Source organism: Fukomys damarensis, unplaced genomic scaffold (genome assembly GCF_012274545.1).
Source record: "Fukomys damarensis isolate Sample0158 unplaced genomic scaffold, DMR_v1.0_HiC HiC_scaffold_5, whole genome shotgun sequence".
Taxonomy (NCBI): domain Eukaryota; kingdom Metazoa; phylum Chordata; class Mammalia; order Rodentia; family Bathyergidae; genus Fukomys; species Fukomys damarensis.
This window is the reverse complement of record NW_022900917.1, coordinates 70468348-70477606: the sequence shown is the minus strand read 5'-3', so window position 1 is coordinate 70477606 and position 9259 is coordinate 70468348. Positions and strand designations below refer to the sequence as shown.

The following is a 9259-nucleotide window of genomic DNA, read 5'->3' as shown; positions in this document are numbered from 1 at the left end:
GGAGGAAAGAAAGAAACCCTAGAACATTTCAGTCTTCGTGATTCCACTATCTGTCCTTCTCATCAGAGTGTGACTACTAGTTGATTTTGAGGAAAGTTCCAGTACCTTGGGCTATTTGCATCCTTCTCTTTTCTCACAGAGTTTGCTCAAGCGGATCTGGTCACGTGGCTTCTGCTTTGCACCCACTCCCGGTTCCTCTTTCTCAGGCGGAAGACTCAGAGCTCGTGCACGATCACTTCCCCACAGTGAGGAGCTGCCACCAACTGTCGCTCCCGGGCTGAGTGGTGATGTGTCCGGCCAGAGGAGAAGGGGATTCAGAGGGAAAGACCTCCTAACTGCATGTGCATGTGTAGTCCAGACAGCACAGCAAGGATCAGAAGTGGGTCCAAGTTCATGAGACGTGGGCTCATTTCTTCCTGTCGGTTGGACTAACTTTCCCTATCTGATAAATGATCTACACATCTCTCACTTGTTACCGCGCAGGGCTGCATGGCTGTCAAGGGAGGCGCTAGGTGTGGAGGGGTCATGCAAACTCTGCATCTCTCTCTGCCAGGACTAGGAGTCAGATGTGCAGCGGAGCAGGTTCTCTCCTCAGCCGCTGCTGTGCATGAGCATCATGTGAAGGAGTGCAGAAAAAAACGGCATCCGGACACCATCTCCAGAAAGGGCAGGGCCTGTTGTTGGCCTTTATAAAAAAATACAGTTTCACTCAGGAGCAGGAGAACTGTGGATGTTGAAAGAAAGGAGAACTTGTATCTTAGGGTGGGTATCAGAAAGAGCCTTGAAAGGAAGCGCGGGGTTTTGAAAAATACAAAAGAACCATGCCAAGGGCAAATGACAAGGTGGGGGAAATGGATAGGATGGAGGAGCGTGTCCCATGGTGAGGGAACTGTGGTGATGATCACGCAGTGCGCTGGGGTGGGGGCGAGGACCAGGGAGGCAGCCTAGGGCCTCCCAGTGTTTCTCCTGGTGGCTGCACCTCACCTTGTCCTCTCTGTGAGTCTGCACTGCTACAGCATGTGTAACTACCTGAGTGTGTACCTGTCTCCTTCAATGGGCAAAAGCTCTTTGAGCAGAGTCTGTTCTTTTCACTACTCAATTCTCAGCACCTAGCAAGGTGCCTGGCATAGACAAGAGTGTAAGCATTTGTTGTCTGAATGACAGGAACTGAGAGTTTCCTAAGGGTTTTGTGTAGGTTTGATTTGCCACTGATTCAATGGGATGACCAAGATCCATTCTTTTGTGGCTTTGGATTTCAGAGTCTTCCTCTTGTGAGATTTGAGGGTTCTAGGAATTTAAGAATGTGAATCTCATCCAGCCTAGATAGTGAATTAAGTTTGGTTAGATACTGGGTTTTAATAAGAACACACTGATTTAGATCTGGGCTTCTCAAACTTCGATATATAGGCTGAGTTACCCAGTGAGCTTGTTATAACGGTGTACTTTGATCTCACTTACACTGGCAGTGGTTAAGTTCTGTCCGTATGATGCCAAACTAATCCACTGAAAATATCTCTCCCCAGACTTTGAAATAATGGTTTTTCTTTTATTCTTGGCATTCTTTTATTCTGTGTTTGTTAGACCTAGTGGATTTAGGTGAACTAAAACTGAGCTCAAATTCTGTCTCTAATATTTCCTAACATTGTGATCTCATGCAAGTTACCTTGAGCTCTTAGCCCCAATGTCTTAATCCATTGGATGGAATCAAAAGATAATTCTCAAGAAAATGATGCCATGATATGAAGCTTCATAGGACAATGCAGGCAATAGAGGCAGCACCTCCACCTGCTCAATGTGGGGAAGCCCTCTCAGTGAGTCAGCAACCCAGGAAGTGAAGGGGGTGCAGAGCAATAGGTCTCTTTTTTTCTTCACGAAAAGTGGAGCTTTGTAGAAAAGGCAGTACCTTTTCACTTCCTTTCTTCAGGTTGCTTGAAACTTCCAGGTGTGGCTTAGCATAGAACTAAGAGAAGGAAAGGGTGAAAGTGTGAATTTCTCAGCCGGAGGAGCTGACTCACAGCTCCTCAGGGACAGCAAACTACCCACAAGCTTTGTGGGGGCGATGCTGGGGGAACTTGGGGAAACATAAGGAAGAGAGGAAGAACAGAGCATCCCAGGGACCTCCCCTCCCATTGTACCACCCAGCCGTCTCCCTTCCACACTCCTATTTGGTACTGAACACTCATTCTTGCTCACTGACCTTCAGACACAATAAGTTTATATAGCTGGAGTAAAGAAACCAGAAGAATTTCATATTCTGGCCTTCTGGAAAGTACAGTTATGTGACTTGAGCTTCACCCTAGTCTCTGTTTGTCACCTCTGCAATCATTTTTCAGGCTCCTAAATAATAAGCTCTAAAGGTAATTCCTGGGGTGATTTGCAGTGGTTTTCCATCAGAATAGGTGTAATGCCATTTATCAATATTCCCTTGTCCTCTTTACTAGTCTTTCAATTTCTGGGCACCCACTGGCCTTCTGCTAACCCTAATTGGTTCAAATGACATTTTTTGGGACCTCACTGAGCAAGTCCTTGCTCACGTGTGTGTGAGCTCCGTATTTACCTTTCCCATGCTACTTTACATTTTCTACTAGTAAGTAGGAGTTAGGAAAATAATCTGATTATGGAAGTAATCCTGTGACCATCTGCTTGATTCATCACTCCCAGAGGGAATTTACATATTAAAAGAGTAGCTTCTTAAAGTGATGCCTTTAGTTTTGTGGGTTACTTACAGGAATGCTCATTATACATACTGGGGGAATGGAAAACATGCAAATGTTCAGGGCTAAAAGTTGTGGGTTTTGGTGACCTTCAGTGGACATTGAGCATCTACAGTTTGGAAAACTTTACAAATGACTCTGACTCCCAGAGTTGCAAACTCCTGGTTTATTGGTGGATTTTATAGAGAATATTGAACATTTTTTCCTTTGTCTACTCTTGCCTTAAAAAACCCACCAGTTATTCATTACCATGTAATAAAATACTATAAAACTTAATGACTTCAATAAAAATATTAATATTTCCCTCAACTCAGTAGGTTGTCTGTGCTGAGCAGGGCGGATCTTCTGCTCCAAAGGTCATTCTTTGGCCACAGGTCTGGTCTGGACTGGAAGCCCTGGGCATCTTCACTCTCATGTTCTCTTCCACGTGTCCCTCACATAGCTGGTGTGCTCTTCCTCACAGCATGAAAGTCTCTGGGATGATCAGATGTCATTGCCAGTGGCTGCCAGACTTCTTAGAGGAGAAGGCTAGCATTTCCTCCATTGCATTTGTCAGAGCAAAGCAAGTCATGAGGTGATGCTATGTTGAAGATGACAGGGGCGAAATGATACATTTTGCTGGGAAGAGCCTTGTGTGCATGTAGGAAGGCTAGGACCTGATGATGTTATCTTTGGAGGCTGTTTGCCACTGTGCTGAAAACAGCAATCAGAGGCACAGCACCCACCTCTGGAGGCTAATGACTCTCACAGCAAGGAGAAAAGCACAAGATGGTTCTCCGTGTCGCATCACAGGAGCATTTGAGGACCTCGATAGCTTTCTGACACTATTTGAGGACTTACCCAGTTTCTCCCTCTCTAATTTGTTGTAGACCTGGCTCAAGTCACCAACCGCAGCTGGAAGAGACCCAGGCAGTCACTCCGCACATGCAGTGCAGGTCCCTAAAACCTCAGGGAGTTCTGTCAGAGGATCACATAATCGAGAAAGAAGAATCCAGGATTTGAGCCTAATGGAAATGGCTTAGACTCTTAAAACTGCAAGTTTAGCCCTTTGGTAGAATTGGTTTTTTTTTTTTTTTTTTTGCCTTCAGAAAAATGCCCATGATATCTTATCTCAGGGCTTTCTTGAAAACTCAAGGTGATAGATGCTGCCTGAACCATTTATCACACATTGTACCTACTGCTACCAAGCTGTATTTCTCTTTCTTAAAAGACCTAACTTTGCAAATGCATTTAAACTCATACAGCCAAGAAAGAAGACATTGCACAGAATAGTCATGGGAGAAGTGGGGCAGAGAGCATGAGGAGCTGTGTGTACGTTTAATGAATGAGGGTTAATAATTTGTATAATTTGAAACATGGAAGGCAGTCTGTTGAGTCACCTGAAATAATTTCTTCAATATGGATAAGCCTTGTGTGTGGTTTCAGGTCGTTTTCCAGAGCAATGATTACACTTCCCTTGGCAAGAGGATTGCTTCCGGAAAGCTTTGGGAGGGGTCTTCGAGGAAGAGGGGTGCTTCAAGCCAGGGAGCCATCGGGCTAAAATCTGAAGCAACCTACAAAGAGTAGAAAAGAGGAACGGGCTGCAAAAGATGGGCACAGTGCCTGGAATTTCATGCTGATATCATCTCCTTCGTGGTAGAGGGGAAATCCAAGGAAATCCACCAGTGCATCACCAGGTACCTGCCTTATCAGAGCAAAACCACGGGGAACAACGACTGTATTGTTTCACAAGGCACCTTTCGGTCCAGTGGAGAACATTAGTTTCACATGCCTCTGTCTACAGCTGTGCCTGTCTTAGTGCAGTTGTGCTCACCCAGCAGACTACCTGAGACAGAGTGATGCTAAAGGAGAGACCTGTTTCTGACAGTGTGGGAGATAGGAAGGCCAAGGTGCAGGGGCCAGAGATCCAGGGATGTGTGAGAGAGGGAGGAGCTGCTCTCACCCTCTCATCAGGACCCAGCTCTGTGGACAACTAATCCACTCCTGCGAGCGCAGGGCAATGACTCTCCCACGTCCGGTCTGAGCCCTAGGACAGGTCCCCTCTCAGCACCGCGGACTAGGGTGATGCGCTCTCCTCAGTTCGGTGCTGTTGTGCTCCCGGCCATTTTCAGCAACACATCTCTCAGCTCAGAGACCAGGTGTCTGTGCACAGCACACCGGGTCTAAGAGCGCCAGGCAGCAGCCAGGGGGCCTTTTCCCTTCTAACACTTTCTTCCCGGGACTAAGAGACAGAATCTTGGGGGTAGGGAGGCCGAGGAGCAGAGTGCTACTGTCGGCTGCGTGGTGGGCCCCTCGCTCCCTTCGTGTATTCTTAAAGCGATGCAGTGTAGGCTTTTTTACCCTTATTTTGTGGAAGGATAAACTGAGGCGTAGAGAGTCAGTCAACCAGGGAAGCAAAAATTCACAACCCCAAAATAACCAATCATAGAATGTGTATTTAACAGTAAAATGAACAATTCAGGAAGACATGTCCTAAACATTTTACTCAAACAAACAAACAAAACCTAAAAATGCAAGGAAAAATGGCAAAGCTGCCTCTAACAGAATTGATAGAAAAATCTGACCTGAAATTTTGAAAAGTAGTTAATTTGAATAATTTTTAAAAGCTTAGTTTAGGATCTATTAAGAGACTACACATAGATGATGTTATTCTCTTTCATGTAAGTGGCAGCTGTAAAATCCTGACCTATATTTGGTCAAAAGAAAAAAGAAAAAAACTTTAAAATATTCCTCCAAACAGATACTTCTAAAGTTGTCATTTTCTGAGCATAACTCAGTAAATCTAGGAATTAAGGAGGAATCTTTATATATCAACAAGTAGATAAACAGAGCACACAGATTTAAAAAATAGTTTAACCATTGGAGAAAACATATGTATCGAATATTTGTTAATATATTCCTTGGAGCAAAGAAGAAATAAAAATACAAATCAAATCTTATCTAGAAATCAATGAAAATGGATTGTTATCAAAAGCTACTGGATATAAACCTTTACTTGCAGAGAAATGTGTTGCCAAAAATGCCTTTATTATTTCATTGCTCAAAATAAATGAGTGACTCTAATTAAGAATCTACGAGTAAAATCACAAAGTAAATCATGAGTGAAATGACAAATGAAGAAGGTGAGATCCCTGATGTAGAAAACAGCATTTTTACCTAGAAAGGAGAGAAGAGAGCAAAGCTAGTTCTCTGAAAAGATGGTGAGCGAAATTCTGACACCTCCTGAAGGCAGAAGGGTACAACTAACTTGCCCTGACCCAGGTGAGACATCTGTCATTTAAGCCCTGTCTGTCTGCTTCATGGGCCCTGTCTGATCAATTACCCACTGTAAAACCGATTTAAATCATAACAAACCCCAGGTAAATGCAGGTCTCCAAGATTCCCAGCACACAAGGAATTTGCATACAAAGCTGCAGCAACCCACATCTTCCTTTTCCTAGTGTGGTTCTAAAGCAATTGGAGTCTGGGTAATACAGGATTCTTTCAAGATGCAGTGGCTTTTCCTATTTTTGTTAGAAAAGTCCTATAAATCGCCCACCATAAGTACATTCCAGAGAAAGATGAAGAAAGTGAAACGAAGAGAAGTAAAATGCCCAGTCCTGAACGACAAAGCAGAATTAGACTCCACGGAACTAACCAAACAGATTGTAACAGGCATAGTTTTAGGTAGATTATCTGTAAGTTAGGTTCTATGATTAGCCCCATTTTGCCAGTGATGACACTGAGCTACAGAGTCATAGAGCCACCTGCCCAAGGCCACACAGCCAGCAAATAGCAAAGCAGGGTCACACTCTGGCCTCCTGACTCTGGAGCCCCCAGTGACCAGCAACCCATGGAGCCTCTTCCTGACATCCCCTGCAGGAAGTCACCTCCCCTGATGCTGCATCCTGCATTCCGCTGCATCCCCCAGGGCCTTCACTTCCTCTCTGGCCCTGCGTCTGTTATGTCACTTCACACATGCAGGGCTTAGGAAGGCCCATGCAGAGAAACCCAGAGCTCCCCTTCCTTGGCTGCTCAGTTCCTCCCCTCAGCTGATGCTTTTCTGTTGTCTAAGTGGAATGTTACTCAAACGTTTCCACCCGAGCTGAGCTTCCTTTCAAAGGATGAATAAAAGAATGAGGTGTTTTGTTTTCCTTTGCTCCCTGGCAGCACCTATGTTAAGAATTTGTGCTTAAACCATGACTCATTAATTCTTGGAGCAGAGTTACAAGGAAGTGAATGGATCTAATGCCTCTCTGAGATGTGGGCTTGAGCTCCTGTGGGAAAGAATCAACTGGAACCGCTCAGGCAAAGTTTCATTCAAAACACAAAAAGCCTCTCCACCCCTGCCCCTTCCCCAACAGCTCCCAACACGACTGTGTTGTTGCAGTAGCTCCATTTTCTTTCTTGTATGACTGTCAAATATTTCAGGCAAGTGATATCTCGTTCCTTTGTATGTGGGTGTGTGTGGATTGTTCGGGTTTATAATTATTAACTGAATCATTGGTTTGTTGTTTGATAGGCAGTTGGATTTGGGAACAGTTATTTACAGAACAAGGCAGGAGGGAGTTGGTTTAAATACAGTGCAGGGTAAATAAGCTTTGAAAAATACCTAGTTTTTGTAGACTGAAGTACAATAAGCATTCAGCTAAACTCAGTGAATTTTAACTCCCTCTGTCTATGCACGTTAGGGGCAGAAACGATCTTCTACTGGAACATTGAGATCCAGTTCTCAGCACATAGAAAGGTGTCCTCAGAGCTTCTTTTCTAGAAAGTAACCTATGTGGGCAGCCCAAACTCCCTTTCTCCAGCCCCGGGAATGAGACTGAATGGAATGCTCTTCAAGCAATTCATGGTCAACAGGAATGCAGGAATGGCAGGGAGTCAGCCTGCAGGGTACTGGAGATCCACAAGTGGGTGGCTCACACAGTGGTGCGCAGGATGTTTTCTTTGGAAGGGATCATCCAAAGAATTTCTTTTCTTTGAACAAGACAATGAGGAGTGGGAAGTCACTCTGGGTGTGACTGTTTATCTCTCTTCTTTCATGTGCATTGCCCAATTCCTTCCAAAACTGAAGGTTTGGAGCCAAGAGACATTTAGAGACTCAGCTAGAACTCCAGAGGCCAACGATCTTTCCCCTACTAGTCTTCACTCCCCTGTTCATCAGATCCAAAGGACTGCCTAAAAGGTGTTTCTGTAAACTACCGCACAGAGTAAAAAATGAGCTTACCACCGAATGTCCCCTCAGTATCACCATGACACAACTTCTGGAAAATGTAGCACCATGTCTGTCCAATTCAGGACTCAGTACACTCCCACCAAAATCACAGTCAGGGCTACGCACTAGCATTGCTACCTTCATTTAAGTCAGCACCGGTAATCACTCACTTATGAGCTCTTAACAGCCAGGTGGTGTCCTAGGCCCTGGGAATATCAGGAACAGTAGGCCATGACTTATGCCTTGGAGACCAGTAGCCTCTTGGAGTGATCCAGAAAATTAAATTATTCCCATCTTGTCTGATTACCAGGGCTGCCATATTCACAATACCCAGAGCTGCTGTGGACAAAATTTGTAAATAATTCACACCCAAATAAAAGCAAAAGTTATGCTAAGCAAAACCTTTCTTCCTTGTTGAATGTCTGCCTGCTCACTAGATTTTAGGATCTAGGGAAATAGTTCATTGTCTCTATTCTCCATCTAGGTAAATCCAGCATCTGACCCAAAGCTTTGCTTAAAATATGCCATCTCCATTAATAAAAGGACTGGACATAGGAACAGGGATGAAGGAGCAGAGCTGAGATTAGTGAAGAAAAGAGGATTTTGACAATAGTTGATGCTAAACTGGGGAGAAATGGGAGACATTTATTTTTCATCAGGGTAAGCACATGTTTGTATGTACATATATAGTATATGTATGTGTTTATATGTTAGACTTCAGTATCTTATTTCTACAATAACGTTTGGGGAATGGTCAGAATATAACTTTGCTTACACTCAGTCCTTATGCTAAAAATTTGACTTTTGTGCTTCCGGTGGTTTGCTTTGACAGTACTGTGCTTTCAGTGGTGGGAACTGAAAAACTGGAGAGCTTCAAGGTAATATTTAAATAAAGGGTTTGAAAGATTGGTAAGAATTGTACAATATTATTTCTAAGGAGCAGTTCTAGTGCTCCTCCTCTCCTTCCTCCTCCCATTCCCCTTTGTTTTTCATCTTTTTCTCCTTAACTCTCCTCCTCCTCCTCCTCTCCGGCTTCCATCTTTTCCTTTACAATGGGAAGTTGATAGGCATGTAGTGGGTTATTCATAATGCTAAGCTGAATGTATAATACAGCCACAATCACTTGGAAAGCACTGTGCCCTGCCTAGCTTGGAGGCACCTGAGTAACATAAACACACTGTCATTCTAGGACACCATTTTTTTGGATGGCTGGTAAAGCAACTGCAACAAAAACTCTTGCCCCCGAGCATTTAGATTTTATCTTCTCCCAACAGAAAGTTTTATTTTGATTTTCTTTTTTTTTCTTCTATTGAGTTTATTGGTACATTTTAGGTATACAGTACAGTTA

General features: G+C 43.9%; 2 long non-coding RNA genes across 2 annotated transcripts; both read left to right on the top strand.

Moving 5' to 3' along the window:
- The first annotated feature begins 258 nt into the window (after positions 1 to 258).
- On the top strand, positions 259 to 3739 carry LOC104853302. The gene is made up of 3 exons (XR_002024938.1): positions 259 to 379; positions 554 to 762; positions 3584 to 3739. It is a non-coding gene; the product is annotated as an uncharacterized LOC104853302 (long non-coding RNA).
- A 65-nt stretch (positions 3740 to 3804) lies between these two features.
- LOC109117636 lies at positions 3805 to 8780 on the top strand. The gene is made up of 3 exons (XR_002024939.1): positions 3805 to 4390; positions 8396 to 8571; positions 8744 to 8780. It is a non-coding gene; the product is annotated as an uncharacterized LOC109117636 (long non-coding RNA).
- Positions 8781 to 9259: the final 479 nt, after the last annotated feature.